Source organism: Microplitis mediator, chromosome 8 (genome assembly GCF_029852145.1).
Source record: "Microplitis mediator isolate UGA2020A chromosome 8, iyMicMedi2.1, whole genome shotgun sequence".
Taxonomy (NCBI): domain Eukaryota; kingdom Metazoa; phylum Arthropoda; class Insecta; order Hymenoptera; family Braconidae; genus Microplitis; species Microplitis mediator.
The window spans coordinates 19,242,612-19,259,928 of NC_079976.1; the positions used below are offsets into that span (position 1 = coordinate 19,242,612).

Here is a 17,317-nt window from a genome sequence, read left to right on the forward strand (position 1 = left end):
AAATTAATTAACTGTGGTTCGTGGCTACTGGACACGAAGTAGCCAGGGCCCACCGTTATAAAGCTTATCGGAAATATTGAGTATAACAAACAAATTGCTGAATATACTGGTTTCGTTGACCTTGGAAAATATACATCTGCATCTGATAGTGATGTTGCTGGAGACCATGCTCTCGTATCTATGTTTGGACCGTACAGAGGCAATTCTGCTCAGCCTTTAGGATGTTTTATTACTCAAAATTCAATAACTAGTGAAGTTCTTCATAAGTTATTCTTGGAGTGCATTATTCTTGTTAAAAATGCTGGTTTCCATGTGAATTCGATCGTTACTGATGCTGCACAATGGAACCGCGGTGTTTGGACGAAATTAGGAGTTGATCCCAATAATATCGGCTGTGAGCATCCATGTGATTCTAACAGAAGAATATGGGCAGTATCAGATTTTCCGCACTCAGTTAAATGTTTTAGAAATGGATTAATTGAATTAGATGAATTCGAGGTAATTTTTTCATTATTTATTGTAATATTTAAGTCAATCGTTTTTCTATGGAATTTAATAATTTTCATCTTAATAAGAATAATAAAAAATTCATTTATTTTATTTTATTATCGATACCAGTAGGGATTGTAAAAAAAAAATATTGGGAAAACCTATTAAAAAGTTGAGCAGTTTGAAAAATCAAATTTGGCTATAGCCTATAAACTCACGCCAGCTCACTTGAACCCAAAATTGTATCAAAAGATGTCTGTTCCGCTAGCTTTTCAGGTACACATTTACTTCATTTACTAGATTTATTTTATTACATTCTATCTTAATATCAACAGCTACATTCACGTGAAGTTCGTTGTGCGATGACAGTTTTAAGAGAAAATAGCAATGAAAAATTTGAAGGATTGTTGGCAGAGTAGGACTTAGTCGTGGAATTATTTATAAAATATTAGATAGAATTGAAACTATGTTACCTAAGTTATTGTTCGTTGGTTGTGCGATTCATCAACTCGAAATAACAAAAAATAGTATCGATTTTTACGTCATTATGCGGTTGCATTTTCTTGGGAGAACTTTCAACAAAAGAAATCAATTAAAAATAGAAAAAATGAAAGCACTAAAAAACCTTCTAAGCTTGTAACCTAATTTTGTTAAATTTAATAGTTAAAAAATATTTATCTTAAGGATGATTAATGTTGAATTCGTTTGTATTGTTTGTATTGACTAAACTATAAAATAACTCTTTGTATTTCATCGAAATTATATTTTCATTATAGTCATTTTGTGTTTTGATCTGTTACTTGACTTATTTTCCTGTGTACAGTTAATTTATTAATTTAATAAGACAGAAATGACATTAATTATTACACTACATTTTTCATCAATTGATATTATTTATAAATAGTGATATTCAAATCTCCCGCGCTCTCATCATAAATTCTCACTGCTGATATATGATCGACAGTACAGTCGACCATTCATCAATCATAGGCGGCTCCGCTATTCGCATTCTCATCGCAAAGACCGCTCGAGTGGGGATGAAGAAGACGGATGCGTGATCTCACTCACACTTTAACGCTCTCTTTCTTTTCATATATATCTCAGTTATTCATTGCAGACGCCTCGTGCTCTCATTAAATCTCTCAGTTATTAATAAATCCATTGCTTTCTCAGTCAATAATTCAGTGCATTTTGTTTATAATAATTGCACGTAATTATTCTGTATATTATTTTTGCTCTCATTATTAACTTCAGTGCGTTCTCAATTAAATTAGTCTCACCGCGTGTACCGGTAGTATTCCCGCCGCGACGCCATCTTGGCCACGTGTTGCTTGCAAGTGATAATTAATTCAAATAAATACTAAAAACAATTAAATAGTGCATTTCTCATAATCAATAAGTCTCATAAACTGTAAATAGTGTAAATAAAGTATTTAATGTGGTTATTTACTATAAAATTGGTATTGAATAAAATTATTCAAACCCGACCAATTCACACACACCAGATCCTTTCATCCTATCATTATATTATTAATTAGATATTAATTATTTAAACAAGTGAAAATTTTAATTATAAGTTTTCCAGTTCTCAATATCATTTTATCATTTTTATCCAACTAATTTTTAACTTATTATTGATTTGATTTTTATTATTTACATCTAAAAGATCGAAATAATTTTCATATGGTTTAAATAATTTAATTTTCAAGTAATTAGAATTATTAATTTTATTTCAAACTACCGCCTCATTCTCTTATGCCATTTTGATACATATGAAACACTAGCGTCCTCTAAAAACACACTGTTTGACACAGTACGCTTGTGATACATAGAGTGCGTGCTCCTTATGTAGTCTCCATGAGTGTCTCTCGCTCGGGGAAAGTAGAAAATCTAGCAGGGAACGAACAAGCGGATAATTGTTTGTTGGGAACCCGAAGGAAACAAGTAGAGGAAGCCCTTTACATAGGGTATGGGAAGAAGTTGCAACCCACCACTTATCCTACGCAACCAGTTGACCAGAGCTAGGAGTCTGGTACCATGGGGGGCACCATTCCAAGCCCCATTTTGACCAGAGCCTCTTTATTTCCTGAGATGGAAGGAGTGAGGGGCCCGAGTGAGGTAGGACTCGTGGTGGCTGTGGTTAGATACCACGAGCAATGAGGATTTTTGATTATTCCTCCGCTTAATGTCCACTCTTGGTCGTCTTTTCGACCAAGAGTGTCATCTGGGTAGAAGATGGGAGATTACGCAGTGCGTGTATGCTCAAAAGGGTGAGGGAACGGCTTCCGGTCGGCGGAGGTGGATTTAACATTCCCTATTACATTAATTAATTTTCCAGGACCCATTGAATACTACCTTGAGCTTAGTGGTAGTGCTCTGTTCATTTAGAACCCCATAATGAGGCAACAGGTAGCTGTTTGGTGGTAGATCCTTTAATTTTATGCGTTTGATGTGTCCCAAGTCTTCATATTCCTTCAAGAAGTCGAAGTACAACTTCTTGTAGACTGGATCATGCTCCATTCGTTTACGAAGGCGTAGTGAAGCGTATTGTGCAGCTTGTAGCGAATCACTCAGTTAACTTGGCAAAGATTTAAGCAGTAAGCGAACGACATATCGACCATCAGACTGTCTGTAATGTGTATTGACAAAATGTTCACACTTTTTTCATCTTCGTTGTAGTGTGTAGCGAATTCTGTCTGTGGCTCTTCTTGATACCGAAACTTGCTCAACAAGTCTTGTAGTTGATCATCAACTGTGACATGATGACCATAAGCAGCCATTTTGATGTAGCGGTGTCCACAGAACCATAAATGATCTAGCCAAGCGATGTTGACTGAGCGATTGGGTCATTATCATTTCCCTTCCTTATTTTAGCGTTGATTATATGCGCAGCTGATGCTGCACCCAGAATGACGTCAATAGATCGTGGAGTTAAGAAGTCTGGATCAGTGAGTTGTAGCCCAGTGGTATGTGGCCATTTCTCGTTAGTTAGTGTAAATGACGGTAAGTTTACCGTCAATAGAGCAAGCACATGAGCTTGGATGGTGATAGAGGCGGTTCTATGTAGCGAATGCAGCGTCATCTTGCATGACCCAGCTGACACATTACCAATTGCACGTACTGGTACAGCTGTTTTACTGAGTTGGATATCCAGCTTTTGATTAATGAATGCGTCACAAAGGATAGCTCCGATCCTTGATCAATAAGTACACGAGCAGTAAAAGTACTTCCTGTTAGCAAATTCAACTTAACAATCGCGGTAGCGAGTAATACATTGAGCGAGTGAGCTGACAGCCGACTAAGTTAACGAATTCCACACAAAAGTTACAAAAATTGGAACTATTTGTTACCTTGAGTCAGTACAGCAGGTTCCTGTACCGGTTTAGCGGCAGCACCATCATCAATGTATGTAGAGGTATGATGTGGCAGATCAGAATGTTGGCATTTCTGCTTGGTTCTGCAGTCACTGTAGCGGTGGCGTCCCAAACAGTTGTAACAGAGCCGGTAGTGCTGCACAATCTGTTTCCGGTATTGTAGTGAAGCTTATTGATAATAGTAGGGGAGCCCAAGCGGGGATTACGGGATTTACTCAAGCGTGGCAGATTAATATACAGGGGGATACCTTGTACCCGGTTAAGTACCTCCACGAAATATGAGTTCCATATATAAGGCCGCCCGTCAAGAAGAAAGGATCAGATTAGTAAAAAAAAATTGATCATCAGAAATTCTCGAGCGCATTAGATTAAGGTCGGGTGAGTTAAATACATGCTAAAAAGTGTATATTCCACAAATCTGACAGTTAGAGAGTGACGTAAAGAAAGGGGAGAGCTACAAAGTTGTAAAAAACAAACGTCATTTCGACATTCTCGAGCGTGGCTCAAATTTTTTCTATTTTGAAGGAAATAATTCAAGGATAACGAAAAATATATAATCTGACGATTTCCACAAGCCAGAGTAACAAAAATAGCTCAACTGGTAGAGCACTCAGCGCAATACCGACATGGTCTGGGTTCGATTCCCAGTTCAGTCTATCTATATTTTTAAATGATTTTCTTATACACTGATGCAAAACAATTAAAGGAGCAGAAAAATTTTATAAATTTTTTAGTGATTTTTGGAAGGCTTGTAACTTGGTGAACAATAATCGTATCAAGATTTGAATAAAAGGAATTGATAGCTTAAAATCTCTAGTTTTGGTGCATTTTTTTCAAAATTTTTTAAAAGCTCCGGTTATTGCGCAAATATGAGAAATACCGTAAAACAATGTTACGTTCTGGCTTTAATTAAATTTAAATGAAAATTTTTAGAAATTTTTTTTTTGAAGTCTCGAATTATTTATTCGCCGCAGTGGGCGAATAAACGGTTCGACACTTCTTAGAATCATAATTAAATAATAAATTAATAAATCGTTACTTTGTTGGCGATATTATTTTTATTCACTGCCAACAATGTAACGGAAATCTCTTGCGATAAGAGAGTCGCCGTGGCTCGCGGATAGTCTAAACAGATGACGATGCATGAGACCCGGACCACGACGATTCTCTCATAGGAAACCTGAGATGCAACGTTAACATTTTGATAATGTATAATACCAAGGAGCGACAGAATCAAGTCAGTCGATTACAAGTAGTCGATCACAAGATCTAGTAGAGCCAAGAACTCTACACAAACCTGCTGGCTTGATCCTGTCACTCGGACTTGAAGCAAAATATATATCCGTATTTTATTCAAATACACATTCCTTATTTAAACTTTGGGCGCCGCTACGGGCAGCCCAAAAATCACATACCTCGTATTGGGCGCCGCTACTGGCAGCCCAATACTCTCACCTGTTTTGGGCGCCGATACGGGCAGCCCAAGCACTTCCTTTCCGAATCCAAAATTCATGCTTCGAGGCCGATGACGCAGGAGGTCAGGATGTGCGGTACAGCTCGGTCGCGGGATTCGAGGTGTTATCGCGGACCTCACCGAAGGTCATCCGAGAGTTAAGTCGGAGGAAGTTTTTGTTGAGCTTTCGAACTCATGTGTTGTTGAGCTTTCGAGCTCGTGTGTTGTTGAGCTTCCAAGCTCGTGTGTTGTTGAGCCTTCGAGCTCTGGTGGTTGATCGACCAATTGGGATTACTTTCCTCTACGAAGGAACCGAGTCTTCAAAGCTCGTCTCGTTCGCACCCAGAGGACGTATCAAGGGATTATTTGGGCCGACTTATGGGGCCCATAATCCCCACCATGGTAAGTCAATAAATTTTTTTGCATAAAATAAAAGAAGGTCAACAGCTGACGCACCTGGGGTCTATCGACACCCTAACGACGTCAACCTGGTTAAATTTAAAATATTCTGTCGGATTAATAGATAAGCCAGAATGTAACAACAAAAAATTCCTAAAATTTTTTTTTTTCCGAAGAGCCCACGGACCGCGGAAAAATTCTTTCAACTAAACAAATGCATGTCTTGTTTAGCGAATTTATTCAGGTTCAATTTGGTCTTTTTTTTAACCTTGCAGGACGATTTGTTGCAGAGATATCAGCCTTCAAACAGAAAATGATCCTTTTGTCTTTGATCTCGATATTTCAGGTACCAATGATCGCACATAAAGTTGAAGGGCGGCGCTGAAAACTTGAATAAATTTCTTACAAGACCCTGTCATCATTTTTTGGAACAAAAAATTTTTTTTATTTTTAACATCCATTAGAAGTAAGTACAAAAAAATGACTTTTTTTTGTTTTTTTGTAAATCAACCGCTACTCTGCAAATATCGATAAAAAAATTATGTTGCCGGGGACTTTTTTAGCTTAATGTACCCCTAAAACCCCTGTAAATTTTTAAATTGATCTTTTGAACCGTTTTTTGGGAATCGTCGATCAAAGTTTTGCTAAACAATTGAAGGAGCAAGTTTTGTTCCTTTAATTGTGTAATCATAATCAAAATAAAAAAAAGATTTTTTTTGGACTTTTCTCAAATTTTTGCGTTGGTGACTCAGAAAATGCAAAGAAATGACAAAAAAAATGAAAAATTTCCAAAAAATGTAAAAAAAAAAAAATTTAGAATACAAGAAAAAGTTGAAATTTCTTTTTTTATTCGATTTTCTTTGAAATTTTTTGGGAATTTTTTATTTTTTCTTGTCATTTCTTTGCATTTGCTGAGTCACCAACGCAAAAATTTGAGAAAAGTCCAAAAAAAAAATCATTCAATCAGATCAATTAAAAAATTTACATGGGTCTTAGGGGTACATTAAGCTAAAAAAGTCCCTGGCAACATAATTTTTTTTATCGATATTTGCAGAGTAGCGGTTGATTTACTAATAAACCAAAAAAAGTCATTTTCTTGTACTTACTTCTAATGGAAGTTAAAAATAAGAAAATTTTTTTTTTCCAAAAAATGATGACAGGGTCTTGTATGGAATTTATTCAAATTTGTCAACGCCGCCCTTCAACTTTTTGTGCGATCATTGGTACCTGAAATATCGATGATCAAAGCCAAAAGGATCATTTTCTGTTTGAAGGCTGATATTTCTGCGACAAATCGTCCTGCAAGGTTAAAAAAAAGACCAAATTGAAGCTGAATAAATTTGCTAAACGAACTATGCATTTGTTTAGTTGAAAGAATTTTTCCACGGTCCGTGGGCTCTTCGGAAAAAAAAAAATTTAGAGATTTATTGTCTCGCGGTATTTCTCATGCATGCGCAATAACCGGAGCTTTCCGAAAATTTTGAAATTAATGCACCAAAACTAGAGATTTTAAGCTATAAAATGCTTTTTTTTAATTCTCGATACGATTATTTTTCGCCAAGTTACAGCCTTCCAAAAATCACTGAAAAATTTTTAAAATTTTTCTGCTCCTTTAATTTTTTGCATTAGTGTAAATACGGCTACGTTACATTTGACCTGAAGACAACATACCCGCGACAAAATACCCGCAAACCAAAACACCGGCGACAAAATACGCGACGACAAAATATCCGACGACAAAATACCCGACAACAAAATACCCGACGACAAAACCACCGCAAACCAAAATACCCGCGACAACTATTAGATGTTGAATATCTTTAATATTGTATTTAGACAAAAAAGAAATTGTAATTATAATGTATATAATATTAAATAAATTAAAAAATTAGAATATAAATCCCTGTGACAACTGATCCCCATGACAATTACTCCCAATAACATAATTGTATCCTCAAAATAGTAAAATGAAGAGAAACGCAAATAATTAATTTTTCTAATTATACATTTTTTTCACGAAAAAATAAAATACTAATAACAATTGTTATTAACATATAATACTAATAACAATTATTATTATTAAATACGACTTTTCTTTGTGTGCAATTAAAAAAGTGTACCTACACATAAAAAAGTGTGAAAAATAGCGTCTTTTTTTCACGGATTTTGTGTGTGTGAAATTAAATCAATGTACTCACACACAAAAGGGTGTGAAACATCGCGCCCTTTTTTCACGAATTTCGTGTGTGCAATTACAAAAATATACCCACACACAAAAAAGTATGGAAAATAGCGCCCTTTTTTCATGAATTTTGTGTGTGTGCAATTAAAAGAATATACCCACACATACAAATGTCAAAAGTTGCACTAGGTCCCTGAACCCTACCGGGGCTGGACCCCCTTATTGAGATACTCTTTTTTCACGGAAAAAAAAAAACAAAGAGATTTTTTTCTCCGTTCTTTTTTTTTTATTTGATTCTCGAGATGAATTGTCTTGGTCCCAAAAAGCATCACACCGTGTGGCGATAGTTTTAGATTGTGGGTGTTTTGTCGGGGGTGTTTTGGTTTGCGGGTATTTTGTCGTCGGGTATTTTGGCATCGGGTATTTTGTCACGGGTATTTTGTCGTAGGTATTTTGTCTTCGGGTCAAATGTCGTGTCACCGTAAATACAAGTATCCTACTTAAAAAGCATATACTTTTCCATTTGCATGCTATTTCCTGAGCTTTTCAATAAATTAAGTTGAATGATTTAAAAAATTTAAAAAAAAAAATTTTTTTTTTCGTTAGATGAGGCGAATCCCTTAAGTTAATCGTTAGATTATGAGACAGTACGTCTAGGACATAAAGATGAACCAGATATATCTTAATCTGACACGCTTGAGTATTTCAAAATGTTTGCAACATAGCTACTTGAACCAGTAGCGGTAGGCGGTACAGATGCGGTAGCGGGTCGACCGTTGAATTCAACTGACTTGATGGTAGCGGCTGACCTGGCGTATGACTTTGGCGACAGTGGTCTGTCAACCACAGCCTTAGATTGAGCTGAAAGTAGGTTCTGGGGCCTGTGGCTTGAGGCCGGAGGCATGCGACATACGAGGGCACTATTTGAAGGGCCATCGAAGTTGTTAGGTACCAGTCTAGTAGAGCTCGATAGATCCAAACTGATGATTATTGTCGGGCTCGTTACAGGGCACTGGTTCACCGGAAGGCATCTGAAGCTTATGGGCATCACCGATGACTTGGTGTGCCCCAGATGCAATTCAGAGGACGAAACTCCTCTTCACTTGCTGAGTTAATGCAGAGCCTTAGAGGATGTAAGTAAAGACATCTTGGGGATCTGTGATGGCACTCAGACTATCCTATTAGAGGTTGGTATGGGCAGATTTCTACGATTTTTGAATCCCATAAATCTGCCGATCCATTTAAATATAGTGGAAACCTAAACATGCAAACCTCTCAATAAGACAATTTATAGATAAATTGAGAAAAATATAGATAGCCCGAACTAGGAATCGAACCCAGACCAATTCGGTATCGCGCCGAGTGCTCTACCAGTTGAGCTATCCGGCACTAAACTATATTCCGTTCAATTTGATCTATAACTTATTGAGCCACACCGTCCTTCTTACGGTAATACACTATTTGAATATAGTGGAAACCTAAACCGTAATTTAACGAGAATTGACCTAGTAGGGCCGAGTACAATGGTTCAAAAGATCTGAGTACTCGGCTCTATGCCAAACAAAGGCGCCAATTCTCATCTCAATTCAATTCAATTCAATTATTTTTTTCACAAAAAAAAAATTGCATATGTATGTTATCATTGTTATTATCTACATTATTAAGTGAATAAAGGAAATTTTGTTCCAGCCATATCTATGTGATAAAATAAGCTAATGGTATTGAATTTGGTACCATTAGAAAAGCCTTGACTTGAACTTGTGCCTTTCCATGATTTGAACTCTTTTTTATTGCCAACTATTCAAATAAATCAATTGATCAGCATCGTTTGAATATCATTTAAATAACGCGGGAGAGAAGACGATCGTATTTATTTAGTTTAATATTTTAATCATTCGGTTACTGAAAAATAATATTATTAAATGATAATAATTAATAACAATAACAATTACCAAGGTCATCGCACCTTTTAAACATAGCCTGACTTTAATATGACATGTAGAACTTTTCTAAGATCTACTTCGATGTATGTAGATCGATATCTTTATTTTACCGATCAGTATTTAATTATGGATGCTCCTATAATTTTAAAGAATATTATTTTATATCAAAATAAATATGTGCTCTTGAATCTCAATGATTTCGCAAGTGTTATAAAGGATACATGAATATTAAGTAAGTCAATTCACGCGCATAAATTAATAAAAATAAAAATTCAGTCAAAATATTTTCGTTTTTTTTATCTTCATTAAATAAGAAACATTTTTAATGGTTTATACAAATGATTAGTTCAAGGTGATAGATCACCTGAATAAATACCGTTATGTAACAACAAAATTACCGATAAGACAAGGTATAAAAGAGCATAATTTTAATGCAATTAACATTCACAACAAGTTGAGATCGTCAACACTTCATATCAAACATTCAGGTGCGTACTCTCTCAATCTGAAACAGTGAAAATCACTGAAAAATAGTGTATACACACCATCTCACACACTGATGGAAAGATTTATTACTGAGTACAAAATAAATTTAGTACCAAAATTTTTAGTCACTTATTTGGGAGAAAAAAATATTTTGTGCCCATCAATATAATTTATTATAATTAAATAAATCATTTTTTTATCTCAATTAAATCTTATCATGGTAGAATAAATATGTATTTCCACCAATTTCATGTTTGGTAATCGGTACTAAATATTTTTAACTTCCCGCTAAGAAAATCAATGCTTTTCGACAAATTCGGAAAGTTATTGTATTCATTCCAATTTTCGAAAATCGAGTTTTCATCAGATGTCGACGTTTTGACATTCTAGGAAGTTATTCTGACTATTTTCAGAATAATGTGTGTGTGTGTGTGTGAGTGTATACTATTTTTCTCCTTGACGGAGGCGGAAAGCGGCAACTTCGTTTTGCATAGCGGGACGAAAGTTGACGCTTTCCGCCCGGAGGTGAGAAAAAGATATCTTTTAGAGCCCAGACAAATGTTATCTTTTTGACAACTTTTTACGGATATCGATTCATCGAAATCTAAAAGATAACTTTATGATAACTTCTGTAGATGTCCTTTTGAGGCCAAAATGATATCTTTTTGTTAACATTTGATCATAACCTAAATCTATCAGCTGACGTTTGGTATTCATATATTTTGTGTTTAGTTTAGTCTAATCGACAAAATAGATATCCGTGCAAAGAGTGTTTGATAAAAAATGTCCGTTAGAAGAACATTTAAAGAACTATCTATAAGTCAAAAAAATGGACATTTACGGAAATTTTTAAATATTTCAATAAACAATTCTAATCTCTAGGAACTTCAGATTATTGAGCCTTAATCATTACCCTGAATAAGAAAAGTAATTTAATCCATGCTAAGTGTATATCTGTATATGAGTCGATTAAAATTATTTTAAAATTATTTCAAATTGTTTTGAATCATTTCAAATAATTTTTCTTAATGAGGGTACCAAACTTTGAAGTTAATAGCAGATGTCAATTGGATTACACTAAAAATGATAGTATAAATAATAATAGCGATAATAGTAGTGACAATAATGATCATGGTGATAAACAAGTTGAAGTGAATTTGAAGATTATTATTATTATTATTTTTATTATCATTATTATAATGAATATGATTATCAAAACTAAATTATTATTATTAATTATATTTAAATTATTATATAATTTCGAATGAATTACTTTCTTATAATCAATAAACAATAAAAACCAAGAAATTTTTGAATATTAATTATTATTAAGTAACCTCAAAATCATATCTAGTTATAGAGATAACTTTATTATATCATTGATCCGATATCTTTTAGACATCAGAAAAATGTTATCTTTCTGATACCTTTTCAAAAAGATCTAAAAGATGTCAGTAGATGGCTCATTAGATATCTTTCTGGTATCTTTCTGATATCTTTATGTTATCTTCAAGATGAGTCTTAAAATTATCAGATCCAAAAAATGTTATCTTTATGAGATCTTTATGATAACTTTTTGCCGACCGGTTTTTTAACTATCCCTCGCGGTCTTGAAACCACAATAAATCCACCGTGGATCCACCGTGGTTTCACCGTGGATCCATCGTGGATCCACCGTGGTTTTGTGACATTTATCCACCGTGGATCCACGGTGAAACCACCGTGGATCCACGGTGGTTTCCACAGTGGATTCATAGTGGTTTTATGGTTTTTTTTGTCGTGTTTGCAGTACGTTTTCAACGTACTTTTATGGTATAGTTATACCGTTTAATACATAAGCACTAACTAAAAATAGATTTTACCAACTATCAAATAAAAAAAATGAAAAATTCGAGAGTGAAACTACAATTGAATTACGATGTAAAGCTATAAGTCTTAAAAAATTAAATTTACTATAAACTAGATTCATCTTTGCTGGGTTGATAGTAAGTGACGGAAGACCGATTTTCACATGCCTTAGCGCGAAAGCGCGTATGTATATTTTGGTCTCACCTCAAAATTTATTTTTTGTACTTTGACAAAAATAGTTCAAGAAAACATTAATGTCATAGTGTAATACAAGATACCCCTGTATTACTATCAAAAATGGATTATTATCTCTCTGCTAACATTCAGCGAGTAACGCATTCCATGATTGCTTCAAGATCAGAATTTATAACTTCTGAAATAAGTATCTTACCAGGGACACTACAAAAGGTGGGCGCGATCTAGTGGTGAGCACTGAACTACTTCTGCTGCTGCTGCCTAGCATCATAACTTTTTAAATCAATAATCATTAGGATTAAATATATATTCATTAATCTCGAACAAATATATATATATATATATATATATATATATATATATATATATATATATATATATATATATATATATATATATATATATATATATATATATATATATATATATATATATATATTCTAAATGGATATATTTTTTTGTGTCTAAGTAATATTTATTAGAGTTGATATAATAATATATTGCTTTAATATTTGGGGTTGTTGGCACTGTAAAATAATTTATTTGTCTATTAAATAAATATTTTCTTAACTTAACCAAATGATTTTATTATCTTAGAGAGAGAATTATTAATGTCAACCAAATAGAGTCTATTAAATCATTTATTAAAAATTGAGAAAATAGATCATGTTAACGTAATAAAATTTAGTTGTCCCAAATCAATTTTAATTTAATAGAATTTAACAAAACCAATTTAATTGCCGCAGAGGAATTTTTTTCGTGTATTAAAACTTCCTGTAGAAAATTTGTGCAGCTGTGAAAAGTGTTATTTGGAGTTTTTTATATTTATTAAAATGTAAAAAAAATATTCATGTTATTTTTTTTTAACTGTTGATTATTTATGATTTTTAAATTTAAAAAAATTATATTTTTTTTAAATACTATAAAAATATACAAAAACGGTCATGTGTGATTTTTTAAGAAAAAAAATTTTTTTATATTTTTTCTATAATTTATAAAGTTCTCATGTTTCGAACTTGCAGTTTTCTTCCGTGTTTCTCATTCTAATAATTATTATAACTTATAAACTATCGAAGATACGACCATGACCCTTCAAGTCTTTATTGTTTATCATAAAAGAATAAATAAATTAAGCTATAATTTTAAACTCTTGATCATTTATTTATTTAGTTTTAAGTGAATGTTTATAAAAAGATTTTGAGAAAATTTTTTTTAATGTTTCAGCTCAATTATTTATTGACTTTTATATGATTATTTATATAACAACATACAAATAAATTTAATGTCAATATAACTTTTAGTTATTAAGATACTAACTCTTCAAACACAAGAATATCTCTTTTTTCCGAATAATTTCTCTCATTGTTCAGAAAAAAATTGAGCTGAAGCATTAAAACAAAACTGAAATTGTTTATTGCTTAATGGAGAACAAAATTGACTTTGAGTACTTTAATCTTATCTTTCATAGTTTCAACGAAGTTCCAATTTAAAAGCAAAAAAAAAATTTGAATTACACGCGTACAAAAATTCATTTTACGTTTTCATCCGGTAAAACTACGGAAAAAATTTTTTTACTTGAGTTAGATTTTTAGAAACGTCTTCATTTATCACTATTTCAACTGAAAAATTCATGTCAAGATCTCGCGTCAAACCACGGTAAAACCACGGTAAAACCACGGTGGATCCACGGTGGATCCACGGCGGATCCACGGAAAAACCACGGTGAATCCACAATGGGTCTACCGTGGATCCACCGTGGTTTTGTCGTGGATTCACCGTGGATCCACCGTGGTTTTGTCGTGGATTCACCGTGGATACACTGTGGATTCACCGTGGATACACTGAGGATTCACCGCGGATACACTGTGGATCCACTGTGGATCAACTGTGGTGAAATGTCACGAAACCACGGTGGATCCACAGTGGTTCCACGGTGGGTCCACGATGTGGTGGTTTCACCGTGGATCCACGGTGGTTCCACGGTGGTTGCAGGACCGCGAGGGTAATGAACCAATTTGGTTGATTATGGTGGAATCGAAAGAGCTTGTTGGCCATCAACTTTCCTGAAAATTTCAAATCATCTGATCAAGTAGACTCGAAAATATTGGCGAATTACGAAAAAATAAAATATTTTTTTTTTTTGTTTTTTATTGATTTCTCAGAAACGAGTGGAACGATCAATTTTAAAATCCAATCAGCTCTAGAACTTAATAAGCCGCGTCTATTGCCACGTCAAAAATCAAAATCGGTTAATTCATTCGCGAGATATTATGGGAGAAAGAAATAAGTTAAAAATTTTTAATTAAACTCCGTTAAGAAATGACATTAAAATCACTAAATTCATTTGGAAATCACAGCACTAACTCCGATTGAGACAAAACGAACTATACTGAGGAAGTGGCGATATATTCACATACATACGCTACACTGATATTTCCCACAAATACGTACGTAGTTTTTCATCCCAGACAAGCCATCTACCTACAAAACTTACCAAAAACTTAAAGTTTCAGTGTCTCTACAGCCAGTTGAAACAAGCTAATTTCAAGCCGATACAGCGAGCAGAAACATGCGTGTTTATTCCTAAAAGAAGAAACACAATTGTTTCTACTCGGTGTAAGTTATATTTAATGTTCATTTGCAGCCTTATTACTCTCATTTGTTTGTTGACACTTCAGTTTACTCATTTCATTTTTTAAGAGACAGTTTTAATCAACCAATTAAAATTGCTAAAAAATAAGTGAAAGTGATATTTTTGTCTTATTTACTATTTAATAAGTGACTGTAAATCACAGATTTCTTATTCTCTAACAGCTCTACGTATCATCGGCTTGAAATGAACTTGTTTCTTACTGGCTGCTGACATTGAATCTTGAAGTTCCGATGCAGGTAATCATGAAAAGTATGGTGTATGACTGTGGGTGATGTCAGCCCTCTCCTGCGGCTCGGGCAGCTCACTTCACCCTACTCTGAAATCGTCTTGTTTCATCCCTAGTCACACAATATACTATTGTTTTATCAATATTATTACAGAGACAACCAATGGACTAAATTTTTCTTATTTTCTCGTAATAATATAGATAATAGTTATATATTTATTCGGTGATATTCAGTTGTATTCAGTGACAAAATAATTAAAGGTTGATTTATTTAAAAAAAATCAATACAGTTGGTTTTTTTTCCGTGTAATTTAAATGTATTTGGAATAATATAAATAAATTGATTTATTTCGATACTTGGAAATTAAATAAAAAAGAGTTGAAATCGTGATAGGCACAAATTCAACTCGTGATCTGTACAACGATACCAAATTTTATAACAATAACTAATTTCATCATAGATATATGAGTGGAAGAAAACTTTTCTTATCTTCGTAATAAAATTGATTATCATTCGTTTATTTACATTTTCAATTTCTACTGTCTTTAGAATTAGACATCTCGGAAAGTGTTGGTCGAATTTTAATCAAATAAAAATAAAAATTTTTTATTGAAGTCTATCCCTTGAGTCAAGTCCTTTTACGTTCCTGAATTTAAATAAATTTCTGCGTAATCCTGAGTAATTTGAAAGTTTCAGTTCCAAAAGCCTATAAATAAATTTTTCTAATTTCTACCCTTAAACATATCGAAAACTATTGATTGCAATCATGACAATAATTCATAAAATTTAAATCTTTAATTTGAATCCCATTCCTTATTTTGATCTCAAATTATTCAGAAGTTATTTCTTTGAATTAAAAACTTTAATAACTTTTAATTACAGTTAATTCTCATAAAAATGAACTCCAAATTGATGTTTATAGTTTTATTATTCGCAATGTGGTCAACTGTTGCAAATGGTATATTCTTCGACAATGAAAAAGTAAGTTCATAAATATATTTTATAATTAAATTTTTTTCCAAATAAATTTTAACTTTTGTATTCCTTCTTTTTTTATTACAAAAGATAGATAGAGGTAGGAAAATATATACAGGGCTTGAATTTTCCGCCGGCCCCGAAAGTTCAAAGATATATTTTTCATTCATTCGTTTCATCTGTTAATTTTTAGTTATTTATTAATTTATTTTTTATTACAGATTTTTAAAATGGATAGTAGCGACATAGTAAGTCTATAAAAATATTATAAAATTCATTTTCTATTGAAATATATTATTTGCTTTTCATTTAATTTTGCACGCCTCATAACGCGAAACGTTTGCGGTAGTGCTCTACTCTTAACACATCAAGGCCAAGCGATTTTCTGTCCTTAAAATGACTATTACATTCTTTTTTCTAGTTCACAGATCCGGAAGAGACTCAAACAAAGTAATCACCCACGGAAACCGAAACTGAAATCCCGAATATGTTATCAATAAAATTTGAATTTACTTATTATAAAAATGTTATTATTGTTATTTTTATCGCATGTCGTAATAAATTTTAACAAAATAAAATAACAGCCTCCATTATTGACACCATAAGAATGTCTGTGATTTTTTGAATTATTTTATCGTATTTAAAATGAACGTAATCAACTTTTTTGCATTGGACGTTTTAATTGATATCTGATGACGTTTCAATGATAAAAAAATATATTAATTTAAAATCAACAAGTCGAGTGTAGGTATTATTGACAGGGTAAGATAGTACCCTAGTAGCTAGCTTAGTCAAGATCTTTAAGTCACAGTATATATAGATATAATATTTCGCTGTATTCTCCTCGACTTGCTCAAGATTTCCTCCAGAATTAATCAATATTTTCACTAGGATATCAGAGCCAACTATTGATATACCCCTGATTAAAAGAAACGATTTGCAATGCTCAATGCCCATAAGAAGGGTGATTCAAACCCTAATAACACAGTTTGCTTTAGCAAAAGTTTACTTACAAAAGTTTCCTTGATTTTTTCGTCAAGTTTCCGTCAACTTCGGACTTTTCCGTTTTTAACGACAATTTATATACAACTTG

The 17,317-nt window shown here is 33.1% G+C and overlaps 1 long non-coding RNA gene across 1 annotated transcript; it reads left to right on the forward strand.

Annotated features, from left to right (window-relative positions):
• Nucleotides 1-10,277: 10,277 nt before the first annotated feature.
• LOC130672966 (uncharacterized) lies at nucleotides 10,278-16,805 on the forward strand. The gene is made up of 4 exons (XR_008990805.1): nucleotides 10,278-10,328; nucleotides 16,132-16,230; nucleotides 16,446-16,472; nucleotides 16,646-16,805. It is a non-coding gene; the product is annotated as an uncharacterized LOC130672966 (long non-coding RNA).
• Nucleotides 16,806-17,317: the final 512 nt, after the last annotated feature.